This window comes from Myotis brandtii, unplaced genomic scaffold (genome assembly GCF_000412655.1).
Source record: "Myotis brandtii unplaced genomic scaffold, ASM41265v1 scaffold1105, whole genome shotgun sequence".
In the NCBI taxonomy this organism is placed as follows: Eukaryota; Metazoa; Chordata; class Mammalia; order Chiroptera; family Vespertilionidae; genus Myotis; species Myotis brandtii.
The window spans coordinates 1,089,975-1,106,135 of NW_005353770.1; the positions used below are offsets into that span (position 1 = coordinate 1,089,975).

A 16,161-nucleotide genomic window follows, 5' to 3' on the forward strand; every position below is an offset into this window, starting at 1 on the left:
ATGATGAGTATCTGAACAAATTTCAGTTGTAGAAGCCTTATTTCTGGGTCAGACAGAAGCCATGTTCAAAACACCTTTCTCAATCAGTTAAAGGATGGTGCCCCAGCCGTGCCTTTTATCATCTCTCTTCTTTTGAATCTCCAGGGTCCATTTTCATAGCTGCAGCTAAAGAAGGCGAGTTAGAGACTTGTTCCAGTGTTCTTCTTCCTTAATTAGCAGAAACAGTTCCCACTTAGGAAAGATGTTCATGCCCTTGTGACGAGGAGCCTTCAAATAGTCACTCTCTAAAGGAAAATGTAGGACAATCTTACAAATTAATTTGAGCACAAGGGAATTCAGGCCATGTGTGAAATTAGGTTGGCCCCAATAGAAGTGAGGTTAGGAGCACCTGGGAGATTTTGAGTCTCCTCACCCCCGCATCAGCACGCCTTTCCCAGCCCACTCCCAATGGAGCAACTCGCTCCTCTGCTCCAGCTGAGTGGCTCTGGGCAAATACTTAACCTCTTGGTGCCTGTTTCCTCATCTGACAAATAGGGAGCATAACAGTACCTGCCTCACTGAGTGGCTGGAAGGATTAAAGCAGATGCTGTTTATCAAGTGTCCACACACCAAGTGTCCTTTATTCCTCAATTCGCATTTTTAACAGAGAGGAGCATACTTTTTAAAAACAATTATTCCAGCAATGTTCAAACAGCTGATATCTTTCTTTCCTTTTTACTATTAAAAATATAATTAAAAATATAATATAGCTATATTCAGAATGTCAACAATATACTTGCAACTCCTTATTTTGCAATTCTAGAGTAGTCTTTAGTTAATAGAACAATAAGTTGAATTCCCCTTTGGGAGGCATGTAAGTTTTCCCTTTCATAATTCCTTTCAAAATTCATTCCTTTCAAATTTCCTTTCTCTTCAGCAAATCTGCTCTTCCATGGCCCTGAGTATGTTTAAGACATTTCCCAGAAGTCGATGAAAGCATTTGGGTGCTGTTCTTCTAGTGCTCCTTGGCTTCTTAGAATCTCCTTCACCCACATCTCATTGTTTCTCCAAAGGTTAGAGAGTCATGTTGCCGATGCTTGTGCTTCTACTACAGAAGGAATAAATAAACAAAACAAAACAAAAAAATTTTTTTGAAGCAAATTCCAGGTCTCAATCATACATCAATCAAGCAATTCAGGATTTCTCGATGATTTCTTTTAAAATATCCCATTTGCGCAAGACTTCGCTGCTAGGAGGGTGGGTAAAGGCTGTGTTCTCTGAAAGGGTCAGGGTCGTCTTTGTGAACCCCCAGCACTGTGGCTTACTTTCCTGTTGGCTTAACTGTGCAATGCGTTTCCCTCTTTTTCCATCTACAGTTTTGAATAGATAATAAATATATGTGGATGTTCCCTTCTTTTGTAGATCTGTGGTGTAATATAAACCAGTGCATTTCAAATTTTTTCTTTGCTTTCACAGCACTTTTAGGAGGAACTGCACCAGAGAAAGTGGTGAAAAGCATCCCTTCATTCCTAGTCTCTCAACGTCCAGCCCCTGCCACCACTTTCACCAGTTTACTCATATACTCTTCCGAGATATTTCAAACATGTACAATTATGAATGTATGTGTAATTACTCCTTATTTTTACACAGCGGGTACCATTCTCACCACAGTGTTCAGCAACTTGCCTTTTCTACTGAACAATGTCTTGGTCATTATTACAAATCTGGACACAAAAGTTTCTATGTTTCTAAAGGATGGTCTTCTTCCCCTCCTGTGTATATGCATGTGCATGTGAAGCTTTCTTTAAATAATATTTTGGCACACTTAATGCCAATCTCTCTCTCTCTCTCTCTCTCTCTCTCTCTCTAAGTTAAGGAATAGACATAGAAGCCTATGATGTCTGACTATTTAGTGAGGATTCTCTCATGCTCTCAACTTCTTTTCTGCTGTCCCCCACTCCCCAACCTGCCTTGGATCTCAGGCATGTGTCCGGAATGGTATTTGTCAGGAGGGTCCCAATATGTTACTGGGAAACCCCCAGTTGGGCTCGGGTTGCCTGTTGCTGTGTCCAATAACGAAGGCAGGGTTAGATCATATTAGGTGTTTATTAAGAAGGCTAGCCAACCAAGAAGACAGGGTGCTTACAAGCATTCAAATCCTGTCTTACAGCAAGGGGTTGGGCTTGGGTTTCCTGTTGCTGTGTCCAATAATGAAAGTTAAATCATAAAGGGTGTCCCAAAATTCACGCAAGAAGTAATTTTGATAGAAAACACAGGTTTATAATTAAAAATTGTAATTTTTTTATTGATTAGTGGTTCTCAACCTTCTGGCCCTTTAAATACAGTTCCTCATGTTGTGACCCAACCATAAAATTATTTTTGTTGCTACTTCATAACTGTAATGTTGCTACTGTTATGAATCGTAATGTAAGTATTCTGATATGCGGATGGTCTTAGGCTACCCCTGTGAAAGGGTCGTTCGACTGCCAAAGGGGTCGCGACCCATAGGTTGAGAACCACTGGGCTAGAGTGAGGCAGCCCTGGAGGTCCACAGATGTCAGCTATTGTCTTTTAGTCACCAGGTGATGAGATGATGTTGATGAGATGATGTTTTGACTGCTGGTGGGTTGGTCTGACCATGCTTATCGGTTCTGCTTGCTGGATTCACAGCTGAGTCACCTCCTCAATCGCTTTGCATAAGCCTTGGAAAGGAAACTTAAAACTTAACCCTCTACCCATGTATAAGAAACTTAATGCTCTATTCACATAAGTATATGTGTTCTAAGATTTAAAATAATATGATTATTTTTCAGATTAATTCAGGTGCTCTATCTATCAGATTATAAGTCCTCCCTATCAATTCCTTTCCTAGAACTGGTTTCTCTTCATTGCCATATTAAAAGGACTCTGTTGCCCATCTGAGGGATTTTTAAACTGACAGTCTATGATTACTTTCTTAGTACTCTTGCCAATTTGTGTAAGTACCAAGGTAGTGAAGACCTTTTTGGGGTGGGGTTGGGGAGATCTGGAAAGAAGTAGGAAGATAGAGTAATTTGATCTTATGGATGGGTATATAAAAAATGAGTATTGACTAGAAGATTTGTTTTCCTTTGGGTGTGATTGGTAATGGTCATGCTTCTAGATCTAGCACAGAGTGAACAGCTATTATGAATGGAAAAGTCATGAGTCTTAAGAGAGGGCTATCTATGTTTGTTCTTCAGGGCTCTCTGATTAGCACCCTGATTTTTCTTTGATAGATTCCCTTTCCACTTCTGTGTGTGGTCTTGGGAGGAAGCCCTAGGGCCCATGTGGGGCCTCTTCCTGCCTTAAATAGCCTTAAGGAAGACAGGTGACTTGGGCTTGGCCTTTGGATGTTGTCCCCAGCCTCTTGAGAGAGTGGTGTAGTAGGATTGGTGGTAGAGGTTTGGGCCAGCAGTGTGGTGCCAGGCTACCCAGATGAGCCTTGCTTTTGTGACATACCTTTGCTGTCAGCAGTATCTCCCCTAGACAGGGGCAAGAGGGCCACCACTTTGATTCTTCTGGCTTCACCTCTGCCCACTCAGAGCCTGTGTCTTCCCTTCTAGACCACAGTCTGATGTGCATTGCTTCTCCAAGTTGTTTCCCTGCTCTCTTGATGGCATTTAGCTTATGGGTGATTGACATGACTGATCCTTGAAACTGCTGACCATTGAGCACTCCTTGCTTGTATCTGACACAATCTGCTACCCAAGACCACCACAAGCCCACTGTAGAGGGCATTAATTTTCTTGTCTGACTTCCATCCTTTCTTTCTTCTGGTGGCATCACTTCAACTTTCCTTTGGAGTAGCAGGGGGAGGGACTAGTGTGGCAAATCAGCTTGTTTTATCTCTCGATCACCTGATTTGTTCAAGCAGAGCATGCCACTCCAGTCAGTCCACTATGAATCAGTGCTGGGATTTATGTAAAGCTATTAAGAAGGAGAGAAGTTCTCTTTCCTTAGTCTAATTGGGTGAAAGCCTGGGTTCTTTGGTGGGGGGGTTCAATGTGAGAGTGTGCTGAAAATAAAGCCAACTCAGAGGAAATTAGGTGAATAATTTAGCAAGAGAGAGTTTGATTGATTCCTGGCATCATTTGATCTGAATTATGTATCCAGCAAGACCCACCTTCCATCTCCCTGAGACAATAAATTCCCCTTTGCTTAAGCCTACTTGTCTTGGACTATTTCTCAGTTGGAATTCACAAAGAGTCCCAGCAGATTCAACCACCTAACAAGTGGGGGAAAAATTACTTTTCATTCAAAAACAACAAGAAATGCTATAGTTCTTCCTTGCCTTCCTCCTGTCCTCCCAGAGAGTGTAGGAAAGTGAGCCTTGGCATTGGACTTGTCCTCAGAACAGAAATTCGTGCACAGGAGAATCAGAGCACTGTTTCTCAGAGCTTTATCAAATGGAATTGTGGGCCCAGGATGATGTTTGTGCCAAAGGACCTTTGTTCTTGGGGAAACCTGGTGCTGGGTCTTTCCTGAAATTGCCCAGCATTCCTGACCCCTCTGCAGACTGAGGGGATCTGGGCATGTTTCTCGAGCTCAAAGGTTGTTAGAGATACAGCAACCAGAAGGTGTTATCAGAGAAAGGGCAGGCTATAGAGAATTTCTAATAATTTCACAGTTGAGATGTGGATTTTTGAGCAAGTTTATATACTCTAGAGTAGTGATTTTTTTAAAAAAATATATTATTATTGATTTCATAGAGGGAGAGAGAGATAGAAACATCAATGATGAGAGAGAAACATTGATTAGCTGCCTCCTGCATGCCCCCTACTAGGGATTGAGCCTGCAACCTGGGCATGTCCCCTTGACTGGAATCGAACCCAAGACCTTTCAGTCCAAAGGCTGATGCTCTATCCACTGAGCCAAACCAGCTAGGGCTAGAGCAGCAATTTTCAAGTGGTGTGCCACAAAAACTTTTAAAACATGCAATACCTGACTATTTAGTCAGGGGCACTGACCTCTTTTCCCTTAGATTGTCAAGTAAAAAAATGACATCAGCTAACACAGCAATAACAGCCCGATGTGAATCAATCAAAACTATACCTTTAATTTGTTTTTGTCAGATTGGCAAAAAATATTTTTTGGTGTGCCGAACACAACAATAACAGCCCGATGTGAATCAATCAAAACTATACTTTTTTTTTTGTCAGATCGGCAAAAAATATTTTTTGGTGTGTCACAGAACTTTAGTAATTAGTTTATGTGTGTCATGAGATGAAAAAGGTTGAAAATCACTGCTCTAGAGACATGGGGAATCCCAGGGCTCTCAGTAAAGCAAGAAAGCTAGAGTGATGAAGCAGAGAGGACATTGTAGATAAGGAAGCAATTTTCAACTGGAAAATGTAGCAACTGCAAAAGAAAACACAGAACTGATACTTCCTTGGCTGCTCTTACTGCGTGGGCACTTTTTAACCAAGTTAAAAAAAAATTGAGTCATCAGATTGGTTTACCAAGCAGGAGGAAATTAGTTGTCTGTGCATTTATTCCCAGCATTCACTCTGCCTTGGGCCCCATGCCTTATTCATGGTTCAGGGAGGACCGGTTGTGGGTGGCTACCCTGAAGTCTCCTGGCTCACCTTCTCCTGTGGGAGATGGTCACCTGCCAGGGACCTGGCCGAGCACCTGGAGCATGGTGTTTCCTCATTGCTTCATGCAGATGCCCAGACCTCAAGTGGGGGAGACCCAGAGGTGACGCTGACGGGTTTCGAAGTGGGGCTGACTGGAGGTCAGTGCGGCACAGGCTGGGGAAGCTAGAGTAGAGATCGTTGGCATTTCCTTCAACCAAATGACTCTTTGAATAAAAGCTAGTCAACTAACCAGTTGGTTTGGCATCTTGTAGACTCCACCCCAGCCTTCAAGTTGCCTCACTGATATACAAACATAGGGCTTTGTTTTCTAGGACTTTTTAATGTATTTCCCAATCTTCCCAAAATCTTTAAAGCATATTTGACACTATATTTTCTTTTAGTGCTATTAACTATTTTCTTAAAATTACACAAAGAATTCATGCTTATTATAGACACATAAGAAAATTTAGAAAAACAACACAAAGATGTAAGAATAAGCCCAGAGGTCATCTTTGTTAATATTTTATAACATATATCTTTTTCTTTGTTATTATTGCTTGTCATTTTTTTTTAGTGTATTCTAGACATCTCTCCTTGTCAATAAATACACTTCTGTGCAGCAGAATAATACAGAACAAGAGACCTATCTGGCCACATGGCAGCTGTTTAAATGTGAAAGACATTATCCTAGCCTCTATTTTCTAAGTTAAACCTCTTCACTTTCTTTCACACTCTTAAAAGCTTTCCAGACACTTCAACATCCTTCTTGCCTTTGCTGGCACCTCTCCAGCTGACCAAAGTCCATCTTTAAAAGTAGTTCCCAAAATTAATTTGTATATCCTAGCTGTGATCTCAGTAGATAGCTCAAAAGAGTATTTCAAGTAATCTAGAAAAAAACACTTCTCTAAGTATTTTGGCTTAATGAATAATGAATCAAAGTAAGCATTGGCTGTTGATATGGCTGTTGTTTGGGGAGGTAGCACCCTACCCATTTCTGCTTATGACCAAGTGAAATCCTGATGTGGTAAAATCAACAAGAGGAAATTACAGAGATTCTAAGCCCACACGTGGACTAACAAGGAGCAAATGCCTTGGAAAACAGAGCTCTCTGTAACTCATGGGTCTAAGCTAAGAGGAGTATGTTTACATTAGAATATTTAAGAGAAATTGTTGAATTGGGGGCAGGAAGATTAAGCCAGATGGCCTAGAATATTGAAAAATAGAAGCTAGAAGGAATAATAAAGATTATTATCCAGGAAACTAAGGCCCAGAATGGGAATTGGATTTACCACAGTTCACACTAATTATTGGAAGAAAGGGGAATAGAGTCCAGATTTCTAATCCCTGGCTTAGTATACTTCTCACTACATGTTATTCTTCCCTATAAGGCCCATGCAAATCTCAACTTCATTGATGCTGTGTCTCCCCTAAGAGGATCAGGTGAGGGAATGGGAAAATGACTTACTCTCTGGATATTATTATGAAGTTAATGCTGTCAAGGCTAAAGTGACTACTTATTCTTAGTCTATTCCTTCCCACCAACCAATTGAACCCTTTCATTCCTACAAGTAGGTATGTCATTTTTAGAATATATTAATAAAGGTCTCAGTTATTTCCCACTTAAATTTTGACTTTACTTGATAGGCATTTTAATGGACTATTTCTTAGTACATAGGTTAGAAAATCATTTATTCTTTGGGCCAAATGGAACGGAACAATGATTGACCATTGAGATGTCATATTTAGTGATAGAAAAAGCAGAGCCACTCATGAAAGAAAAAAATTCTTTTGGACACATCCTGATAACACATGGGACTAAAGGACATACTTTGACCCCGGGATTGTGAGATTTCTGAATTGACTGGAGCTCTTTGAGACCCTTGGGAGTCAGGTCCATTTACTAGGTATGACCTGAGGTCGAGCTTGCTGACACCTTACTCTCTGGTGCCAGCTGGCCAACCATTGCAGTGCCAGATTCTCCATCTGTTAAATAGGGGTGCTTTCATCACTGTCAGTCTCTAATACCTTCAGGTCTATTAGGAGGATTCATGAGCAAGAGCCATAAGAATCAAAATATGAAGTACCACTATCAGATCCTTCAACTTTTAGTAAAAAGCCTGGGCAGTAGAAGTAATCAAATGCAATATGGCAGAGAAAAGTGAGTACAGAAGAAAATTTTAACTGTTTTTAATAACTGTGACTTCAAATCTATTTCATTAATCATAATATAAGGTTGTAACCCCATCCCTTACCTTTCTTCCCTCTTCCTCCCCCTTTTCTTTATTCCTTTTCCTCATGTTTTCCCCTTCTTTCTTCTCCCTTCAGCTATTATTTCTCATATCACAAATTTCCCCTTTATTTCTGACCCCATCCCACTATCCTTTACTCATCTAGGAATATCAAGTGCACTTTAGCAATGTAGGCATAGGGAAAGGTAAGATACATGAGCAAAAAGTCGACCATCTTTCCTTGTTTGAATTTATATTAAAATATGTTTTAGACCACCTATAAAGTGCAAGGCACTGTGCTAGACATTATAGAAGCTGCAAACAGGTGGGCAGATATTCCCTAGTGTTTATAGTCTAGTGGGGGTGGGAGGTGGGGGAAAAAATAACCATGACTTGGGAGAAACTGATTAGTTCCTTAAGAGAGGGAACATGACTTGCGTTGGGAGAAGGGAGTAGTCCAGGTATAACCAATGGAGTTTACTAGTATAGAGCTAGGTCCATGGAGTGATTAGTATACAGCAGTTAATTTATTCATAATTTATTCAACAAATATTTATAATGTGTTTCTATGTATCATTTATTATGCTTAGAACTGGAGATATGGCAGTAAATAAAGGCAATATGGTCTTCCTTTAGTCCTCAGGTTTCTTCAACTATAATATGGGGGCTTGAACTAAATGGTATTTAACATTACATCTTGGCTTAATGATTAAAGATGGAATGTTTGAACTTGGTACTTGGAAAAGGTTCTATGATCAGAAAAGTTTGGGACATGCTGGGATCAAAGTTAAACATATCTTGTCCAAGGTCATATGGCAAATCTGTGAACCAACCTTGGGATGATAGGATGTTCTCTATCTTGATAGGGGTTTGGGTTACATAGGTGAATGCATTTGTCAAAACACAGCACCTGTATACTTAGCATTTGTGAATTTCATAGTATTTAAATTTTATAGCAGAAGGAAAGACCTGTGAACAGACATTGAGCTCTAGCTAATAATATGCATGCTGAAGTATTTAGGGGGAAGTGTATTGAGACTTATAATTTACTTTGAAATGCACCTAAACTAAGATGGGGTATGGATGAATAGAGGGATGGATGGATGGATGGATGGATGTGCTACAGTAAAATGATCATGATAGAATCCAGGTGGATCATACCAATATTCACTGGAAAGTGCTTTCAACTGTGTTGTATGTTTGAGATTTTTCATAATAAAATTTTAGAAAAAAATCACTGTAGCCAAAAGCCCAGATTCCTGTCCAAGGGCTTCATCTTTCTGACCAGCCCATGGCTCCTGCTTCCCTCTGTGCCCCAGGAGAAGACCCACTACCTAAGGGTCTGGCTGCTGGGTCTCAGTAAGACCTGTAAGCTGAAAAAGGCACCCTGTTGTATGTGATGATTCCCCTCCGAGGCAAAGAAGGCTCACCCTTTTTCATATCAAGGAAAGCAAAATTCCCTCTAGCTCAGTTGGTCCCCTCATATTAACAAGCCCCAAAGCGCTCTTTGAGGCATAGTGAGCAGTTCTGAAATAACCCCTCTGCTTCAGCTGTCATCACCTCTGTTCCCAGCTGTTCCCTGGGCTTTGGCAGCTCCCACTCCCCACCCCCCAGCAGTCACTCTCTCACTGTTGTCCCTCCCTCAGCCTCCGTGGTGCCTCATGGCCTGGGTTTGGGCAAGTTCAGGAACCATCTGATTCCTTCTTTGCCCTTTCTCTCTCAATCCCAGCTAAGATAAATCCAGGGGTTTGAGCAGATGGCCCTGTTTATGGTTTTAGTTTGTTTAATAAATTAATCAGGCACATCTTAAACTCTGATTTTAGTCCATTTTTGAATTATAATAATTCCCGGCATTTGCATGTGCTTTCTTTCTTTCTTTCTTTCTTTCTTTCTTTCTTTCTTTCTTTTTTTTTTTTTTTTTATTACAAGCACGTTCCGTCTCTTTCCAAAATGCTCATTTAAATTTTCACAAGATAGACTGGCAAGTATTATTCAGCTTTCACGGGTGGAGAATCAAGGAAATGGTGCAAAAACATTTATGGAGTTCCTACTGTATGCACTCACTTGCTGCATGTGTCTGTGTACACTGTCCCACTTAAAACCCACGGCCTACTTGGGAGGTGCTTATTATATTGGAACCACTTTTACAAGTGAGGAAACTGAGGCCCAGAGAGAATATTTTCTGAGGTCCAACAACCAGATGACAACTGACACGAGAAGTGTAGTTCCACAGAATGTCAGAGTAGGAAGGGGAGTCACTGACTTCCCAGACCAGCCACTGTATTTTCCAGTTGGGGATACTGAGGCCTAGAGCATAGATGTGAGCTATTTAGAAGAAATGCTAGAATTAGAACTCAGGTCTAAATTTTCTGACTTGACTTAGAAAACAAGAAACTCCATGTAGATTTAGACATATGGGGAAAGTTGGAAAGTTTCACACCCACAGGGTGTCTGTATGCCACTTCCAGGCTGGCATTGCAGATTTTAAATCTGGCATGAGCTGAGTGCAGGGTTGTCTTGAAAACTTAGCTGCACACAGCCTGCAAGGCACTTGGGCAGCCCGGACATGCTGATGTTCCTTTGTTCACTAATTGTCTCCCAGGACAGGAGGCATGGAAAGCGGAGCAGAATCAACAGTTGTGACATAAACATTGACATGAGACGTGAATAGGAAAAAGAAACATGGCAAATAGAGCCCACCGCAACCAGGCCCTGGGCCTGCTCTTTCACAGCTCCCACATGTCACATTCTGATTCAGTTTGACTGGGTTTGAGGGTGAAGGGGGAGTGCCAAAGCCCAGTTTCTTCACTGATCTCATTTTCGGGTGCATAAGCTTTCTTATCAATATCCTCTGGATATGGCCATACACTCCCAAGTATTGCCGACAGTCTTACTTCTGAGCTGATATTTGCCTCTCTCTTCAAATAGAGTTGGTAGCTCGACCTGAGGTTACTTTATATATTAAGTTGCTTGTATATCAGCTAAAATTGCTTAGTCATTTAACACATGGGGCTCCTGTCACTGGAGGTAAGCCATCCTGTACGAACTGTCCTGTGAAAGTTGGCTTGACTGTCTGAACGTCATGTAACAAGGCTGGACTTGGACTTTATTTGGACTCCTACTTAGCAGAGGACTCACCTCTTACTGGAAGTGTGACTGAAAAGGGACAGTATTGATCTTGCCATATTGCAACCTGGGTTGGACTACCAATGTCCCACACGTACTATTATGTAAGCCTGAATGAGCCAAGTTTGGTGAATGTACACTTGCAGACAGCTGGCATCTGACTACTATTGGGTCCTATGGGGCCCAATCATTCCCTTGGTACTGGGGATGGTTTCCCTGAAAGGAATGGGTGTTCTTGCTGTCAGTCTTCCTAGCCTGTTATTCCTGGGCAAGGTGATCATGTAACATAATATCCAAATTGGGCTCTTTGGGGAGTGAAATGGGGAAACTATTAATAATTATACTGGAACATAAGGTGTGAACTAGGACCAAAGGTCATCTCTCTTTTAGGACACTCAGAGGTGAAATAAGAGAAAAGACTGCATCCCTGGGCTCTGAGGAGGCCTGGAGCACTTCCTGGCCACAGTGGCAGCAGGCTGGGCACTGAGACGGAGAGGAACGAAGGGACCCTGGTGCAGGTCTGATTCTTGGCACTTGTTGGAAGCTGTTCTTTGAATTGGAACGTGAAGTCCAATATCTCTGGTTTGTAGGTGCAGATTCTTCAAATGATATTGCTTGGACATTTGTTATGTGTGGAGAATGAAGGGAAGGCCTGGGCTGGGTATAGAAACACCAGGAGGAAAGAAGTGTCCTGTCCCTGGAGGGCTGAGTGGTGGGAGCAGTTGGTGTGTGTGTGTGTGTGTGTGTGCAGGGGTGTCTCCAGCAGAGCAGAGCCATGCACAGCCTACAGCATCCTCCAGAGGCAGCAGGACAAGGACTCTGGTACAGACAGGCACAGAGGTCAGGGGCCAGGTGCGGAGGGGAAGGAAGGGGCCTGGGGCAGAGGTCCTGGCTGGCCTGTTGAGGGCCTTCCACCATCTGTGCACACAGCATGGCTGCCGTGCTTCACTCACCTTCCCAAATCCACCTCACTCTTTCCTGTCTGAGTGATATCATGGGGTATTTATTTTGCAATCACAAGTGACAATGCTTTTAGATTTTGCTTCTTCTTGTGGCTTCTCATCTTTGGAAGGATAATGGGTGTGTTTGGGAAGTGATCCGAGTTCCAGGCTTCCTCATACTCTGCACACACCTCTGCATTTGAGTTCTGAATTGTAACTGCCTGCTGGCTTATCTGGCTGATCTCTCTCCCGCTCTCGTTGTGCTAACAATGACTTGAGGTTGTCACATCCCCAAGGTCCAACACAATGCTTGGCTAAAAGCAGTAAGTCTTGTATGGGGAGAAATGGAAATGACTGTGAGGTGGGAGAAAGAGATGTCAAGATTTAGGCCCCATGCTTCTTCAAATCTGAGATATCTAGGTGGCTTTTCCAGCGTAATATAAAAACTCGAGTCTCCTCTTTTTCTATTGCTTTCAATTTGATTTTGTTGATCTCTTCCTACCCTATAGAGAGAGGGGGGAAAATGGATCTTACTATTGTGGCTTAAAAAAAATTGGAGCAAGAAGCATTTATTTTTAATTAAATGCTTCTGGAAATATTTTTCCGAGTGCTTACACCCCTCTCCCTGCATGCCCCCCCCCCCCGACAGTTCTTATAACTAACTAGAGGCCTGATACACAAAGATTCATGCAAGAATAGGCCTTCCTTCCCCTGGCTGATGGCACCGCCTTTCCGCCTTTGCTCCGGCTGGGAGCCGCCTTCCGCCTTCGCGCACTGCCCAAAGGCCTGGAGCAGCCAGGGCAGGGCAGAACACCTGTGTCGTTGCCATGGCAATGACACAAGTGTCCCGCCCAGCCGCTGCCATCTTTGTCACATCAATTTGCATATTCCCTCCTTATTGGCTGTGGGCGCCACCATCTTTGTCGTGAAGTGATGGTAAATTTGCATATCCCATCTTTATTAGATAGGATGATATATAGGGATGCTTTTTTTTTATCACTTCCATTTTTTCAATTGTCAATATTGCCTTGGAGTTCTGAAGTTATTTCATACCATAATCTAGAACAGTGGTTGGCAAACTGTGGCTCGGCAAACCGCAGCTCACGAGCCACATGCGGCTCTTTGGCCCCTTGAGTGTGGCTCTTCCACAAAATACCAGCTCTTCCACAAAATACCAACTTTTGCACATGGGCCACGAAGTTTCAATCACACTGTACGTGCATGCCCACACGTGGTATTCTGTGGAAGAGCCACACTCAAGGGGCCAAAGAGCCGCATGTGGCTCATGAGCCGCAGTTTGCCAACCACGGATCTAGAAGGAGTATTTGTCTTGCAGTTTTTCTTAGAAAATTTTCTAGATTGAGCACAGGACATGAGAAGAAATTACATGCTATGCTATCTAGTTGTATGCTTTTGTGGGTTTGTGACTGTTGTCTTTATCCCCCTGTTTCTCACTCATAGGGACCTTATGCTATGACACTGCATTTGAAATTTTATTTGTAGAAATAATGTGAGGCCAAGGATGAGAACATAATGCCCCACAGAGCATTTTCATTTGCAGCTGACACGCAGGGACCACTGTAATTGAAGTCCCAGACTTGAGACTCTCTGAGTCACCCATGTGAGGACAATGTTACCGCCCATTCACTCTCACGGCTGTGGTTCCCCAACTCATCTGCAACTTGGAATTGCCTGGGGAACTTCAAAATACCCCAATGCCGGTGTCCCACCCCAGAGACTGTGATTTAATCGGTCTGTGGGGTGGCCTGTGCTTTGGAATTGTTAGAAGCTCTCCAGTGATTCTAATGTGCAGACAGATTTGAGAAGCTTGCTCTAAGAGTAAAGCTCTTCAGGACCTCAACTTACTGTGTGAGTATTTATCAGACTCTCCACTTGGCAGGCCCTTTTATCTGTTTTGCCAGTGAGGCTGCCAAATACCACAGCTCCACATTGCAGCTGTTTCTTCCTGACTGGGGCAAAGGCAGCTTTGAGTACTTGCTTCTCATATTCATCCAAATTTTGGCGTGAAAATCCTTCACTGTCTTATCAGCTCTTTGATGCTTTTAAGAAAAATTAAAATATATATTGTATTTATATTTATAAAATATATATTTAATTATATGTTTAATATATTATATATTATACATACTTAAACATATATAACCCTATATAATAAAAGCCTAATATGCTAAGTGTCCGGTCATCCAGTTGACCATTCAACCAATCAAAGCATAATATGCTAATGATATGCTAAGGCTGCTCAACCGCTTGCTATGACATGCACTGACCACCAGGGGGCAGACACTCCGACTGGTAGGTTAGCTTGCTGCTGGGGTCCAGCTGATTGGGACTGAGCAAGATGGGCCAGACACACTCTGCAGCTCTCCTTCGGTCCCTCCCCAGAGGGCCAACCTCCCACGTCCCTCCCTGGCCCCAGTCGTGCACTGGTGGGGTTCCTTGGCCTGGCCTGCACCCTCTTGCAATCTGGGACCCCTCAGGGGATGTCAGAGAGCCGGTTTTGGCCTGATCCCGCAGGCCAGGTCCAGGGAACCCACTGGTGCATGAATTCATGCACCAGGCCTCTAGTATTAAATAAATAGGTATATGTTATGTAGTTTTTCCTATAGTTGACCTCAATGGAAGGGTTGATTTAGCCTGCCATTAAGAGAGTTGAAAATCTTCCAATTGCTTTTTTTTTTAATGTTCAATGATCTCTGAACTTTCATTGGCCTACTGTCCCCCTAGGGGGTGCCCCTCAGACACCACTTTGCCATCCACCATCATCCAGGTGGTCGTCATTTGGATGGATTGCATAGAGTTGCTGTGGTCCACGTTGTTACCAAAATCAAAGTCCTTCCCTTCTTCCAGCAGAAAGCAGTAGGTAGAAATCTCATCTTCCAGCTTGACTTTGGTGTTCAGCAGGGCCTGGTACTCCTGGACCTGGTGCTGCCCCTCTGCCCAGGTGTGAGCCAGCTCTGCCTCCAGCTGCTCAGGATCCCATTGGGCTGTTCCATCCACATGGCATAGCGTGTCTCCACCTCCCTCAGGCTGTTCTCAAAATTGGCCTTCAGATTTCTCATCAAGTCCAGGTCAGTCGCCAAGGACTGAACCATATGTCTCAGTTGCATGAGTATCATCTCAGCAGCTCCTGTCTAGACAGTCTGTGTGTTGACCACTATGGTGCCCTCCTCAATCTGCTGGGACCAGTACTTGTCTAGCTCCTCTTGGTTTTTCCGAATTAGCTTGTCATACTGGGCATGGATGTTCGTCATGATCTTGCTGAGGTCTTGATATTTGGAGGCATCCAACTCCCCAGTCAACCCAGAGTTGGCAATCTGGTTTTGTAGACCATTTACTTCCTCCTTGTAGTTCTTCTTCATGAAGAGCAGCTCCTCCTTGAAAGCCTTGATCTGTCTCCAACTGCAGCTGAGTGATATTGGTGTCATTAGTGACCTGTTGGAACCCTGGATGTTTCTCTCCACAGAGTGGTGCATGGCCAGCTCCATCTCATACTTGACTCTGAAGTCATCAGCAGCAAGATAGGCATTGTCAATCTGCAAAATGATGTAGGCATTGCCGACAGAACTTGGAAAGACCTGAGCCCTCAGGTCCTCTGGGATCTTGAAGTAATGCCCCCTAGTCTCTGACTTGGGGTCCCTTCTTCTCCAGGTGTGTCTGGATTTTGCTCTCCAGTCTCCTCTATTATCAACCTCCAGGCTACTCACCCTCTCCAGGTATTGAATAGTCTCTTTCTTTCTCTGGATGTCCCCTATGCCTGCCAGACCCCGGGGCATCTCTGCAGCCAGGACCCTGGACCCCTAGCCGCCCCACATGCTGGTGGAGTGGGCCATGGAGACCTGGGAGCCCGAGCCCCCAGTGCATATATAGGCTCTGGCCACACTGCTGGCCAGCTGGGCCTGGTGGCTGGGTGACTGTATGGAGCCCAGGGTCCAGTAGTTGGTGGAAAAGGTGGAGCTTGTGCTGAAACTCATTGTCCAGGGAGGAAGGCAAGAAACCAAGACTCAGGTTCATGCTGTTCCTCCTCCAGTGTCTTTTAAAAAGAAGAAATGGGTAATATTTTGGAGTTCTTACCCTTCTGAAAATGTCTTTATTCTAGCCACTCCTTGGAGTCATAATTTGGCTGGGATTTGAAGTCTAGACTGAACCTTAATATTCCTTCAAATATTTGAAGGCACTATTTTATTGATCTCTAACATTCACTGTAGCTGTTGAATAATCCTATTCCTACCTGATGCCTGTTTCCTTGCAAATGACTGCCCCGCCCCCGCT

General features: G+C 43.3%; 1 pseudogene; it reads right to left on the reverse strand.

Annotated features, from left to right (window-relative positions):
• Nucleotides 1–14,601: 14,601 nt before the first annotated feature.
• On the reverse strand, nt 14,602–15,863 carry LOC102245349 (annotated as a pseudogene).
• Nucleotides 15,864–16,161: the final 298 nt, after the last annotated feature.